Source organism: Pinus tabuliformis, chromosome 2_1, assembly GCF_031772625.1.
Source record: "Pinus tabuliformis cultivar Carrire ecotype Pingquan chromosome 2_1, CPIR1, whole genome shotgun sequence".
Lineage (NCBI taxonomy): Eukaryota > Viridiplantae > Streptophyta > Pinopsida > Pinales > Pinaceae > Pinus > Pinus tabuliformis.
Window position 1 is genome coordinate 554,169,776 of NC_142299.1, and position 16,076 is coordinate 554,185,851.

At 28.8% G+C, this 16,076-nt stretch overlaps 1 long non-coding RNA gene across 1 annotated transcript in view; it reads left to right on the forward strand.

Annotated features, from left to right (window-relative positions):
- Positions 1-7,755, forward strand: part of LOC149201573 (uncharacterized) — a 76,730-nt gene extending 68,975 nt beyond the window's left edge. Inside the window, exon 3 of the long non-coding RNA XR_016253447.1 lies at positions 7,710-7,755. This is a non-coding gene — a long non-coding RNA (uncharacterized LOC149201573). The remainder of the gene's footprint in view (positions 1-7,709) is intronic.
- The last annotated feature ends 8,321 nt before the right edge of the window (positions 7,756-16,076 follow it).

Here is a 16,076-nt window from a genome sequence, read left to right on the forward strand (position 1 = left end):
AATAAAAGTTAATTTTTTTTAAGATGTTATAAAATGCTTAGAGTTTAGGGTTTGGGGTTATGGTTTGGAATATGGTGTTTAGGGTTTAGGGTTTAGGATTTAGGATTTATAACACTTTAGTAAATGATTTTAATAAACACTTAAATAGAAGTTACAATATGCTTTTTAAAATGTTTTAAGATTATTAGGGTTTAGCGTTTAGGGTTTAGGGTTTATAGTTTAGGGCTTATGGTTTAGGGTTTAGAGTTTAGTGTTTAGCATTTAGGTTTTAGGGTTTAGGGTTTAGGGTTTAGGGTTTGTGGTTTATAGTTTAGGGTGCAGGGTTTTTAACACTTTAGTAAATTCTTTTAATACACACTTAAATAAAAATTACAAGATTCTTCTTAAAAGTTATAAAATCCTTACGGTTTAGGTTTAATGTTCACGGTTCGGGGTTTAGGGTTTAAGGTTTAGGGTTTTGGGGCTATGGTTTGGGGTTTAGGGTTTGGGGTTTAGAGTCTAGGGTTTAGGGTTTATAAGACTTTATTAAATGATTTTAATAAACACTTAAATAAAAGTTTCAAAATTATTTTTAAAATGTTATAAAATTACTAAGTTTTAGGGTTCATGGTTTGGGATTTAGGGTTTAGGGTTTAGGGTTTAAAGTTTAGGATTTTGGGCTTAGGTTTAGGGTTAAGTGTTTAGGGTCTACAAAATTTTGGTAAATGCTTTTAATAAACACTTAAATAATAATTACAAAATAGATTTTAAAATGTTATAAAAACTTTAGGGTTTAAGGTGTATGGTTTAGGGTATATTGTTTAAAGTTTATAACAATTTAGTAAATTGTTTTAATAAACACTTAAATAAAAGTTACAAAACGATTTTAAAAATGTTATAAAATGCATATGGTTTAGGGTTTAGTTTATAGGGTTTATGTTTTATTGTTTACGGTTTAGGTTTGGGGTTTAGGGTTTATAACACTAGTAAATTATTTTAATAAGTACTTAAATAAAAGTTACGAAACTCTTGTTAAAATGTTATAAAATTCTTTGGGTTTAGGGTTTAGGGCTTATAAAATATTATAAAATGTATTTTAAAACATTATAAAATTGTTAGTGTTTAGGGACAGGGTTTACGGTTAGGGTTTGGGATTTATAACACTTTGATAAATTCTTTTAATAAGAACATAAAAAAAAGTTACAAAACACTTGTTAAAATGTTATAAAATGATTAGCCTTTAGGGATTAAGACTTAAAATTCTATAAAATGCTCATGGTTTAGGGTTTAGGGTTTATAACACTTTAGTAAATGCTTTTAATAAAGACTTTAAAAAAAAGTAATAGAACACTTATTCAAATGTTATAAAATACTTACGGTTTACAATTTAAGCTTTAGGATTTAGGGTTTTGAGTTTAAAATGTTATAAAATGCTTAAGACTTAGGGTTTAGTGTTTATAACATTTTAGTAAATTATTTTAATAAACCCTTCAAAAAAAATTACAAAAATCTTGTTAAAATGTCACTGAATGCTGATGGTTTAGGTTCGGGTTTTGGGGTTTAGGGTTTATGGTTTAAGTTTTGGGGTTTTGGGTTTAGTGTTTAGGGTTTAGGGTTTTGTGTTTATGGTTTAGGGTTTAGGGTTTAAGGTTTGAGTTTTGGGGTTTAGGGTTTATTGTTTAGGTTTTGGCATTTAGGGTTTATGATTTTGTGTTTAGGGTTTCAGGTTTTGTGTTTTTGGTTTAGGGTTTATAACAGTTTAGTAAATTATTTTAACAACACTTAAATAGAAGTTACAAAATTTCTCTTAAACTGTTATAAAATTCTTAGGGTTTACGACTTAGGGCTTAGGGTTTAGGGTTTAGGTTTTGGGGATTAGGTTTTAGGGTATATGGTTTAAGGTTTATAACAATTTAGTAAATTATTTTATTAAACACTTAAATAAACATTATGAAACACTTTTTAAAATGTTATAAAATGCCTATGCGTTAGGGTTTAGTTTATAGGGTTTAGGGTTTAGGGCTTAAGGTTTGGGGTTTTCGGCTTAGGGTCTACAACATTTTGGTAAATGCTTTTAATAAAAACTTAAATAAAACTTTCATTCTTTTCTTAAATGTTATAAAATGGCTAGGGTTTAGGGTTTAGGCTTTGGGGTTTTGGGTTTAGGGTGTAGTGTTTAGGTTTTTGGGTTTAGGGTTTATGTTTTTGTGTTTAGGGTTTAAGGTTCTGTGTTTATGGTTTATGGTCTATAACACTTTAGTAAATTCTTTTAATAAATGCATAAGTAAAACTTACAAACTTATTCTTAAAGTGTTATAAAATTCTTAGGGTTTATGGTTTAGGGTTTAGGGCTTGGGGTTTAGGATTTAGGGTTTATAACATTTTAGTAAATGCTTATAATAAGCACTTTAAAAAAAGTTACAAAAATATTGTTAAAATGTCATCCAATGTTTAGGGTTTAAATTTGGCGTTTGGGGTTTGGCATTTACAATTTACGTTTTGGGGTTTAGGGTTTATGTTTTCATGTTTAGGGTTTATGGTTTTGTGTTTATGGTTTAGGGTTTATAACACTTTAGTAAATTATTTTAATAAAAACTTAAATAAAATTTACAAAATTCTTCTTAAACTGTTATAAAATTCTTAGGGTTTATGGTTTAGGGTTTAAGGCTTGAGGTTTAGGGTTTAGAGTTTAGGTTTTGGGGTTTAGGTTTTAGGGTGTATGGTTTAAGATTTATAACAATTTAGTAAATTCTTTTAATAAACACTTAAATAAAAGTTACAAAGTTCTTTTAAAATTGTTATATAATGCTTGGTGTTTAGGGTTTAGTTTATAGGGTTTAGGGTCGATTGTTTAGGGTTAATGGTTTGTGGTTTAGGGTTTAGTGTTTATAAAAATTATTAAGAGCTTTTAATAAACACTTAAAAAAGGTTACAAAACACTTGTTAAAAAGGTATTAAATGATTAGGGTTTAGGGTTTAGGGTTTAGGTTTTATAACACCTTAGTGAATTATTTTAGTATACACTTAAATAAAAGTTACAAAGTTATTTTCAATAGATCATAAAATGTTTAGGTTTTAGGTTTTAGGGTTTGGGGTTTGGGGTTTGGGGTTTAGGGTTTTTTGTTTATAACATATTAGTAAATTATTTTAACCAACACTTAAATAAAAGTTACAAAAATCGTGTTAAAATGTTATAAAATTCTTAGGGTTTAGGATTTAGGGTTATAACACTTTATTAAATGCTTTTCATAAACACTTAAATAAAAGATACAAAATTCTTCTTAAACTATTATAAAATTCTTAAGGTTTAGGGCTTGGGGTTTAGGGTATAGGTTTTGGGGATTAGGTTTTAGGGTATATGGTTTAAGGTTTATAACAATTTAGTAAATTATTTTAATAAACACTTAATTAAAACTTATCATTATCAAGGATATGATAATGAAAGTTTTTTGTGTGTTCTGGAATTCATAGACATAGAAACACAAATAAGAGCAAAGACAAACAAGTAAATACATTAGATAAAATAAAAACACAAACATTTAAAACCCTATCATAATGAAACATCCATTGTAACTAATTATAAATATATATTATTTAAAAATACTTACAAAATAATTTGATTCTCAAAGATGCATCGAATAATGACACTTACAAAAAAAAACCATGGTCATTTGCAAAAATAAATGAAATTTTGTTAAACTAAATGCTAATTCATATATAGTTTAATACACTCTCAATTAATTGGAAGTGTAATTCTTGGATATATATTTTATGTGTGTAAAATCATGATAAATGTGACTTGTATCAAGTCAATAGTCAATTTGGGCAATGACCATCCATACGACATATTCTAATGAAAGTCTTTCTAGTGTTCTAAAGTTTATACACAAAAAAGAACATAAACAATCAAACACATACATTACATAAAATGAAAACACAAACATTTAAAATTCTATTATCATAAAAATTCTATCTAATTATAAAAAATGGTTAATTAGAAAACAATGTTTATTGAATAGCCTCACAAAAATTAAAATTCATTCATGATGTTGTTGTCATTTGTAGGAAAAATAACATTTTATTAAATTCAACTACAAATTAAATGTCAACACTCTAGTATACAAATTCTACACATTGGAAAAATAATTATTGTATATGATATTGCATATGTGTGAAAATATTATACACATAAAATCATAAGAAACAACCAAAGGTGAACAGAGCACAACAAAAAAAAATACATAGCATAAACAAAAAGCACATAAATTTAAAATTATATGATCATAAACATCAATTTGTAAATTAATTTCTAAATTCTATGTTTATTTTTTTTGTATTTTATCAACATCACGAGCCACTTTTGATATATTTTTAAATGTTCATTGAATGATTGTGGTTTTAAAAAAATCATGGGCATAGTCACTTGTGATGTTGTGATTATTTGTATTGTTAAAAAGTATATATTTTACAAGCCCTCTCAAACCTCCAAATTATGTATGTAGATTGATGTTGTAGCAACACTTCCCTATGGCCTGAATAGAGATCCAAACACAACACAAACATAGCACAAAAAATCAGTGAAACTTACCTTAGAACTTCAACATTGTTAATCAAGGATATCAACGCCGAAGCATAAGGGAAAATTCTCCACGTCTTGTCCCAAAGTCATCTTACTTTGTAGCTTGCGAGTTGCCTCAAGTTCACTATCTATCTGAAAGGTATACCTAATTTAATTTTCACTTTGGATGTGCTCAAAACCTCCAACAATTAACTTCCATTTATATGCACAAATGTGGCTCCACAAATTTTTCGTTGGGACATACTTTAGGCCAACAAGACAAATCAACCACCAACCACATATAAAAATTAATATCTCGTATTAGAGACCTCTATTTTGAGTGATTTTCACTATCGTTTTCTCCTCTAAGTGTCATATAACACCTCCAAGTATCAAATCAGTCAAACTCCAAGTGTTTTTCCCACTTCATTTACTTGAAAAGCCCCTAGCTTGGGTTCCAATTCCACATGAATTTTTTTGTGCTTCTCCATCCAAATACCAATTACTAGGGCTTCAAGTACTTCCCTAGCTACTAAATCTCAACAAACTCTTTATATATAGATCCACAAGATATTTGCTATTAGACTACAATTGACCATATGTTTATAGAACTAAGTCAATAGGCTAACAAAATATTCCCAATTCCACCACAAGTTTGCGAAGTGTCGGGGGATATAATTTTACCCTTTTTAGACACTGAAAAAGAAGAAGAAAGGAAAGCAAAATTATACACAAAGCCATTTACATTTTACATATAAGTACCTATCATAGAATCTCCTAAGCAAATTGCAAGTTAAGACTCACAGTGTTTGAAACAGATTCAGACATCAACATATAAAACCAATTGGCAAGAAATTCTGATGGTATTTAATTAAAACCCCACAATACCTATAAAAGTTAGACTCAATTTCGTGAGAAGTGTTGGAGCATACCCAAGAAAAGGGTAAAATAGAAAATAAGCATATTATTGCAACAATTTATAGCATCATCTATTGGACGAGACACCTTGTAGTAAGTTGTACATGTCAAATATGTATTCATTGAAATAAAAAGATGGTAGATCAGAAAATATAGGAACATCAACTATTCACTTCAACGAAAGTTAACATAGAAAATGGAAGTTCGACACAAACATAGAACTGACGACAATTGAGTGAATGCAATGAGATAAAAAAATGAGCGCTAGACATCAAATTGACTTCTAATTCACCCTTTATGACTACCACAACAATTGCAGAATAAAATGATTATGAAGGTAAAAGGTCATCCAAGCAAGCTGATACTCAGGAAGTCCCATACAAGAATACTATGTCAGAAGATATATTAAAGGAAATTCTTGAGAAAATTAATTTATAAATAGATGTTACCTTAACCTCACCTAGAACTGACAAACAAGTTCCTCTAGTAGAGTTAACTATAGGTAACACTTGAGCTCCATAAATAAAGAAAGGATAAAAGAAACATCTAGTAAGAAACTTGACCTAAGGCATGCTTGATATAAACAAATATTTGAAGACCCAGAAAATTCTATGAGACCAACCAAGAAAAAATTTAAAAGAAGGATGTTGGATAGTAGCCAGATTTCGTAGAGACAACAACAATAAAGGTAGATTTAGTTAGAATGTTACAAACAAGAAATAGAAAAACTTAATATCAAAAATCGAAGAAGAATTGATGATTCACACATGTAAATAAATTTCAGGATAATGCGATAGTTCAAGGGAATGAAAATATCCACTATAATTCGAAAGGCCCACCAAGAATTTTCCTAAGAAAAGGAAGAGTTAGAAGAGACATTATATCACAGAGCCCAATGTTTTTAATATTTTCCCAAAATATTTATCACAAAAATGTGATCAAATATAAACTCATTAATTTCTAATTTTAGAATTGTACTCCCGACAAGTAACTCAACCTTGAGCAAAGTCTACCCATGAGAATTACGTTTTATAGGAGAAAAATATTAATCCCAAGTACAACACGAGTAGAGACAATGGTTTAGAGAAGGAATTGTTAATAAAGTGCAACTATATTGATTATTTTCATGGACTTAGTAATAAAGAGCAACTATTAGGACATCAAATACTAGTTGATCAATAATTGTTAAAACACATATCACTAGCCAACAAGGTACAATGTTTGAAATATTTAAAAGCATTTGGTGCCCTTGAAAGTATAGTTGTATGGAAATTGTAAGGTGTCTAGACAACATAAGGAAATGTTGCGTGATCCAAACAAGAATTCATAAATAGATAACTCAACTTTGGTAAAGGGTTATTTAATGTTAAGAATGAACTAACACGTCAATACCTTGAGATCATAAACACTTACAACTACAAGGAGTGTAGGATCGTAAGTAGTAAATTTTCCTTATGTATAACTATAGGGAATTATGTATGGTCAACTCATTTTTGAGGCATAAATAATGCAAGAGTAAAATATACGAGGCGAACTAATGATATCATGAATATTAAACTTCAACAACTACAGGTTAATAATCTACTTTAGAACATTAATAAGAAGGTATGATTGATATGAAAATATGCATGAATCCAATAAAATTCATCTAATATTGTAACCAAATGACATCTGGAATTGACTTACACATGACATAAAAAAGTCCTTAATTACATAGATGAACCATGAAAAATGAATGTTGGTATGATAGTAACATGGTGGAGAAATATGTTGATAAAGTTTATGTCATGTAGGTGATACCATAAGGATGGTATTATAGGCTGTACCACACCTAGACTATGTACAATAGTACATATGCGACCGTATGACTACATATGCTACAAGGTTTTAAAATGAAATGTGTATTGGTATGTATAGCATACCTTGTGTGTAGGGTATACAATAGTAATTGTATGGATGTATGGCTGGGTAAAGAAACCTCAAGATTACCTAGAAAAAGGAAAGTAAGTCTGGTATAAGTAACTATGGTTAATCGCAGTTTGGCGTACATACAATTATGATGAATATATATTATGATGTGAAATAATATGTTATAACTTTGCAGGCACATTAATGTGGAAAATATGCTAATTGATGTATTGTATGTAGAGAGACAAGCAATAGCCGCTTTAATAATAACAAATTATCATATTTATCATAGTTAAACTTTGCATCGATAAATTCTCACAAATGGTTTGAAAAGAATGTGTGACAGGTAGCTATGGAAGGAGAGATGTTGGGAGCACTCCTTGAGACAATTGTATCTATGGAAGGAGAGATGATGGGAGCACTCCTTGTGGCAAATGTACATGGGAAATTTTTCATTAGATGGAAAAGCCATGAAAGCTATTGATTTAGAAACCAATTACCTATGTATGAGGATATGATGCAGTGATACATCGAGGATGGTGTAAAATATAAGGGGTGGTGTATGTAACACCCCTCCATTCTATACTAAATTATTGTAAACCTCAGACAAGTTCAAGCTAGGTATAATATCCTCCCTTGTGTGTTAAAGGTTGTAGACCTAAGATGAGGAAAGCTAGGTTTGATACCCTCCTTTGTGGGTTAAATAATTCCACACCTAAGCTGAGGAATTCTATGTAATATGTAATATGAAAAGCAAATGTATTATCAAATATTTCAATAAAATAAATCACTTGGAGGGTGGAGCACCAAGAGAGAAGAGATGCTTGCCAAATCCCATAAGGAATGGGATAGAGATGAATCTTTCATGATAAGCTTCGAGATATGATTCTAGATAAGCTTCAATCGATTGGATATCAATCGGATTGATGGGAGATAAATATTCATTGGACATAAAATCTTTGGGGGAGATAAAGGCAATCTTTTATGCGGAAAAGCGTCGTGGGAGATAAAGACAAGCTTTTCTGGATCAGATCTAGAAAATCAAAAAATCCATAAAGTGGGATGTTTTTAATGGTAACTAAATCATGAAAGAGGGTATTAATTACCGAGTGCATCGATCAATTGAGATAGTTAATCCTTGGCAAGATCTTCGGCTCGGGGGGAATTAGAGGTGATTCATGGCTGGGTGGTGGTGATCCTCCCTCCAAGTGAGATCTAGTTGGTTTCATTTGCATGGAATGGTTGTATGTCACTCACTTTCCCTTCATGTGATTACTTTATTTGGTTAAATATCATATATGTTATTAATCTTGGTTTATTTTATTTTCTATGCACATGAATGGGTATGATACAGAATGAATCTAATGGAAATATTCTTATGTCAGTGAAGGAGATTTTATTGTTATATAAAGCCTCTAGCTAACATGGAAGATAGTGGTAGATGATCATAGATTATCATAGTATAATGTAGGTAAGAGTAATATTTATGATGGAAATGATGGATTCTTACGATGCATGTGTTCTTAATGAATCCTTATGTAGCAGAAGGGCCTATTAAATGGATGAAAACACTTTTGAACAATCTGATTAAAGAGTAGATGTGAGGAAAGTGTTACATGTTATTATCTGAGTTAATTTATAAAGTTTTTGCACGCATTATAGTAACTAGGATTTATTATTGTGGAGACAAGTTATTGGCATAGAGGCATGCAGAGCAAGTACGAAGTAAATTATAATCGTATATCTAAGGGTCGAGGATATTGATACCATGCGGGGCTTGATGCTTGCATGCTAGGGTTCCTTTTTTTTTCCAACTGTTGTTGTATTTATCAAATCATTTGATGAAGAGGAATTAATGGGTCTATGGTATAAGGTTATCTCTTGAATGTGATGTGACCGTCCAACTAGAAGAAGAGGACAGGGAATATTAATTATAACTAAGGATTTTTTTTAAATTATGTGGAATTAGGGGTTATTTCCTGGTAGGCCATGGAGGTATGTTACATAAAAAAAAATTGCATGCATATTTCAAAAACAACAAAAAATCTTTGTTGAAAATTCTAGCAGTGAAATATGTCAATATTACTATGAATGTTCCAACATATTCCATGGCATTTAGATATACTCTATCAACCTAATAGTTAACTTATAACTATGGAAATGAGCATAATTATAGGCATATATAACGTGTGGTCGACCGACTTATGTACTAATTATTGCACTGCAAAAGGTGGATCATTAATTCTTATTGGAATTTTTATATTATGTTGTTCTATTTCATAGTTATAACATTCCAACCAAATCTCCATTTCATGTTCTTCTCTCTATTACCTGGTCCTATGCCTAAGATGAGCTTCTTTCAATGTTGAGTTTGTTTGGAGTCGATTTTTTATGTTGTTGTTTTTTATGAACTACCATCATTTTCTATAGTTTTGTTTCAATGAATACATATTCTCCATGTCCAAGCAATTGCAAGACGTCAAGCCCAAAACATTATTCTAGAAATTGTTGTAATTTTCTAGGCTTATTTTCTTTTCTACCCTTTATACGATATCCTCCAAAAAGTTTCATGCAATTGAGCATATATCCTATTGTTGTTGTGTGTCTTCTAGTTGAGTACCTAGAAATATTCCATTTCCATTTATTGTATATGTTTACGTCCCTATTATTTTCCAACTTCGTGAGTCTTTGCTTGCTATACTGTTATGAGATTATGTCACAAGTCCTAAAAGGTCAGACTTAAATGGTTGTGTATAATTATGCTTCCCTTTCTTCTTCTTTTTCATCATCTAGAAGGACAAAAATTATATCCCCTTGTTCTTTTCAAGCTTGTGCTGGAATTTGGAATATTATGTTAGATTATTAACTGATCCTATATATATTTGGTTAATTGTAGGCTTATAAAAAATCCCTTGCAGGTCTACATCTAAAGAGTCAACATACCAAACTTGAATTATTTCTAGGGACAATTGAATGTGTGATGAGGGAGGATTCATTTTTTGTATGTGTTGAGGTACTTTCCATCTGTTGGAAGATTTTTAAAGATTTATGGAGGACTAACTAGGACTTACTATAAATTTCGCATTCATACCGGTTCATATTCAGCATGTCACCAATGTGTTTTTCCTAGTTCTATATTTTTCCCATCATGATCATTTGACCAATTTATTGTAGGATAGTGAGTTTAGTGTTAGAGACTCCCCTTACAAATAGGTCACAAATAAGTAGAACATATTTCTGTTTCCTAATAAATATTTTGAAATAAAATACAAATAGGTGAAAGCTATAACATAGGTCACTTTTCCATACAAATATCCAAGTAGAACATATTTCTGTTTCCTAATAAATATTTTGAAATAAAATACAAGATAAATAGTGGATTCGCTAAAAAGTGAAGAATCTCAAGTTATGCTAGAAAGTGAACTGGAAATTAAACTTTTTCTGTAAACCATTAGATATATAAAAAATTAATAATAATTACACAAAAGATGTGGAATACCCAAATAATAAACAAATCCATATATGATTCCTAATATCCTATGTTTCTCAAGTAAACTTAAAAAAAGAACATAAGGCTTCTTATTAAAGAAACAACGTTAAATTTAACCAAACACTTTTTAAATCAATGATAATTAGATGAAACCAATCATTCCCAAACAAATGGTTCCTTAAACAATAAAACGAGAACTAATATTGTTTAAGGGGCTAATAAAAAAAAAAAACAGAATCTTTTATTCTTAAAAAATGCTTCATATTCTTGGCCAAGATATTAATTATCATTTAATATTACGATATTATGTATGCGAAGAGATCTATTCTAGATTCACGAGATTTTAGCTTTCATTTCCACTAGTGGAGAATAGAGTGAAAATTTAATATTGGAATTTAAGAACAATAATTTTAGAAGACGAGAAAGGATTTCATTAGAATATCTCGTATGGATGGTCATTGTCCAAGTTTAACTAACCTTCATGGCCTATTTTTATCATAGGGTGAACTAAGGAATTTTTCATTGTACATATATAATAGAAAATGATCATTTTTAGTAGAAGAGTTGCAATAGGAGGTGATGTAGGTGTTACCTATCCTAAACAATGTGTGTTATTGAACAATTATCACCTTGTTAATGAAAATTATTATCTTTTCCATTGATTGTATATCTATTTTAGTATATTTTCTTATATTTTATTGCTTTCCTAAAATATATTTATTAATTTATCAATAACCATCAAAAAATTATATTTTGATGTTATAATATTATTCTCTTCCAAATCACGTGGAAGGTGTCTTGCGCATCTCGCCTTCATTCAAACGGATGCTTTCATTATTAATGAGGTTAGTGAAACATTAATATGTGTATAATGGTTTCATTATATTTTTATTTGTATTCTTCATATTATACTTCTAAAGAAATAAACGGGAATGCATTCAATATTTGCATAACATCAGTAAAATTCATTAAGACAAACTAGGAAAGCTACATAAATTAAATGAATCAAAGGGAAAATAAATTTGAATACATGATAACCATCAAAAAGGTTACCCCTTTATTTCTATTACATTTCATAGACTAAAAAAAAATAGACATTAATTAAATTATAACTTTATTTAAAATTATATTGTGATTATTTATAAAAAAAAAATTGCATGCATATTTCAACAGCAACAAAAAAAATATTAGTGTAAAAGTTAAGCAGTTAAATATGTCAATATGACTATGACTGTTCAAATAGATTCCATGGGGTTTAAATATATGTTATCAACTTAATAACTAAATTATAACTATGGAAGATCTATTCTTATGATTAGCATAATTGTAGGCATATCTATTTTGCAATTTATAATCAATTTAAGTTAAAATAAAATATTAACATTAAATTAACAAACTAGGGAAGCCATATAAATTAAATGGATCCATATAAATTAAATGGATCCAAGTGAAAATAAAATCCAATCCATGATAATTATGAAAGGAGTACCCCATTATATCTATCACATTTTATAGATTAAAAGAAACATAAAAATTAACTAAATTATACTTTTATTACAAGTTATATTGTGATTATTTACAATAATATTTCTTTACATGCATATTTCAACAAAAAATAATCTTAGTGGAAAATTTTAGCAGTGAAATTTAGCCCTTGGATGAAATTAAATGGTTTGAAATTTTGACTGAAATACTTGTTTGTATCATAGTGAATTATTAATAGTAGGCAAAAAATTATTTTATAAGAAACTTAGGTATGGAGGTTAGCAATGCCTTATTTTAAGGGAGACTTGGAAAAAATAAAATATCTCCTAAAATTAGGAGCTACTAATTTCCATTTACCCCAATTTTCAAGGACAAGGATTTATGGTAGCCATTTCTCCCCTCTCATTTGGTTTAAAATGGGCTCTTTATTTCAGTGACCCTTATATCATGGTATTGAGATTAATTTGCAGAGAACAACCCACATTTAAGTATTCAATAATCTTCTTTCCATTTTTTAAGTTTTCATACTAGGCTTGTGTATTTGCTTTACATTCCAATACCTAGAGCATGCTCTCCTTTCCCTCTTGAATTTTTTGTTTAATTTTTGGGAACTATAATAATTTTGGTGTTGGGATTTAAAAATTATACTCACGTTATTACAATTTTTGTATCTAATTGTTGGAGAAAAATATCTTTTATTTTTTAATTTTTAGGAGCCATGTGGGTGGGGTTGTCTTTAAGTTCATTGAATCAACCTCCATTGCTTTCATTTTTTTCTTGAAGTCTAACCTTTTCTAGAACACCTTTCTCTTTTGTATTACTCTTGGAATTCATTTATAGTCTTCATTAATGCATATAAAACTTTAGGGGAGATTTTTTTTTTCAAAAAGTTGAAATTTGAGGGTTCGAAACATTGGGTGTTGAATTTTTATCCAAACAGTAACTAAGGATGATTATCCAAAATATTAAGTTAGTTTTTTTATATTTTTTACCATTAGGTCCCCATAAAATAAAGAATAAATTCATAGAAGCAAGACTTCCCATCCTTATATAATGACCAAACAATCAATTAACCTTGACATTTACAGTCCATAATTTTTGTAAGTGATTTGCCTTAATTTCTAAAACAAGGTTGTTATTTAAACTAATTTCCTTGCACCTCATAAAATTAGGGTTTTATGGAAATGGTTTCACACATGTGTTTCGCTCATGGAACTATTTTTCAATCTCCCATAAAATTTCAATTTCTCCAATATACTTTCTTCTGATTTTGTAGGAAAAAATCACGGAGATTAATATTCATGGTTTTATGGTTATTTATGTACTAAATGTAACTTCAGTAAACTTTATATCCACAACTTTCCATTAATTAGATCGGTTCTAAAGGGTTATGCTATTGACTAATCAACTATTACATGAATAGTAAACTAAGATAGTGGTTTTTTTTGAATTTTTTTTGGTTTTGAAAATTTTTTGTTATTGCTTTTTCAATTGGTCTCTTTAAATTTCTCCAAAAAAAATGAAGCATTATGCTTAAGAGAAAATAGATGAAGAATATGATATGAATTAAAAAATTTAAAACCCATATGCCAATGGATAGAATATTCCTTCATCAATCCAACATGATCGGGTCCACCACCTAAGGACAAATTTTTGCCTAATTTCACTAGGGTACAAAGGCTATTGTAGAATAATTTTGCATAAGGGGTACTGAAAATGTGTATTTTAAGACTTTGAAAGCTCAATGGAATGCCTAAATTTTGAATTTAAATATATTGATAAATCTATTTTCTTAGGGCTTAAGAAACTTGATCCACCACTTACAAATGTATTGATTGGGCGTTAAATTGTTTGATCTAGTGCTCTTTTTGTTTACCTGAACACTCCCTCTCTGGTTGAAATATGAAACTAAGATCCATGCTAGCATCCATATGTATATGTATATATATATATATATATATATATATATATATATATATATATAGAGAGAGAGAGAGAGAGAGAGAGAGAGAGAGATTAAAATTCTTATTCATCAGTGGTACATCATAGAATCCTTTCTCCATTGATGGTACATGATCATAATGGAAAAGCATTCAATGGAATCCATTGGCATGCATGATGGTGTTTATAAAGAGGATAATACAAAGGCATATAGACAATAACATATAAAAATTATTTCTACTCTATTTTATCATATCAACGTAGGTATGGATAGAATATTAAATTAGCAATTATTGCTAAAGTTAGAAAAAATTGAAAATGCAAAAAATAAATATCCTTGAAAAATTGATATTAGAGGTTTTCTTTTCTTTTTTCTCATGTAGCCTAACAGACAAAAAAATCGCTTTTTTCTCATAATTCTTTCTGGCTAATTTGAGTCAATGAAAGATCACAATATTTCTTGAAATTGTATTGGTGGAGTGTAATGAAAAGGCCAATTCCTCCATAAGTAATATTGTACATTTATTTGCAAATAATATTTATATAATATTTATTCTATTAGAAATAATATTATTTATATCTAGTGTTTTATTTTTAATGATGGTCCCTGTGAAATATTGTAGTTCTTCAATATTCCTTTTCTTTGTTAAGGGTGATTCATAATACAATAATATTAAATTATAAATTAGATTCCCTAAATACAAAATGGTATATAATATATTTATATTAACTAATATAAATTATTATTATAATCTTATTGATAATTAATATTAAAAAAATATTTTTGATTTATTATTGTCCTAAAATATTTATTAATTAGCGTAGCTAATTATTATAACATTCCAAGAATCATGATATCATGTATAAAAATATTATGCACAATATTTTATATTTTGTTAATATACCATGTAATAATAGAGTTTCTCTAATAATTTGAAAAAGGATTTGGTTATGCAAGATAATGATAATTTCAAGGATTGTTCCACTATGGACATGTCTAGGAATAAATTGAAGATAAGTAATCATTTCTAGGTTAGAGAAAAAAATAAGTGATTCACACCTCCATAGTAATGCTTGAGAACAACAAATTTTGGAGATTAGTTGGTCCATATTAGGAATTATAATTATTGAAACAAGAATATAATTTGAAGTAACAAAAAATTATGTTTGTTTCAATTTTCTTGGATTTTGTAATAGTGTGATACCTTTTTAGTTATAATGGAGTAATCACATTTGCTTTATCCTACAAAATCTCACACAAAAGTATGCTAAGAGTCATGTAAATTGTTTTTCTATTACATATTCAATTCAAAGTTTAACTAATTGGTACCAACTAAACCCTTTAACTTCATAAATTTGGTTCTCATATTCAACGAACGAAGTATCTCCATTGACAACATATACCAAAATCTAAAGGTGTCAAAAGGAAAATTTAAATACTCTTATTGAAGTCTACTATCCATATTCAAGAAAGCCATAAAGTTATTGAGAACAAAGTGTTGTATGCACAATATAGGGTTATGTGTCATGTAGATTTGATTGAATTTATTGTTCCTCCACATTTGAGGTATGTTCTAAATTATTTATTATAACAAGGTTACTATATGCCAATTTCAAGCTAAAATTTAGGTAGAAATGGGTTCTATATTTTATGTTTTATGTTGAAACTACCAATTTTTTACTTTACAAGCAAATAAATATTATTTTAAAATTTAACTTTTAATTTTTTTTGCTTTGTCATCAACCATTCAGCCTTTATAACTTTGAAATTGTAAATCTCTTACCTCAAAAGAAATT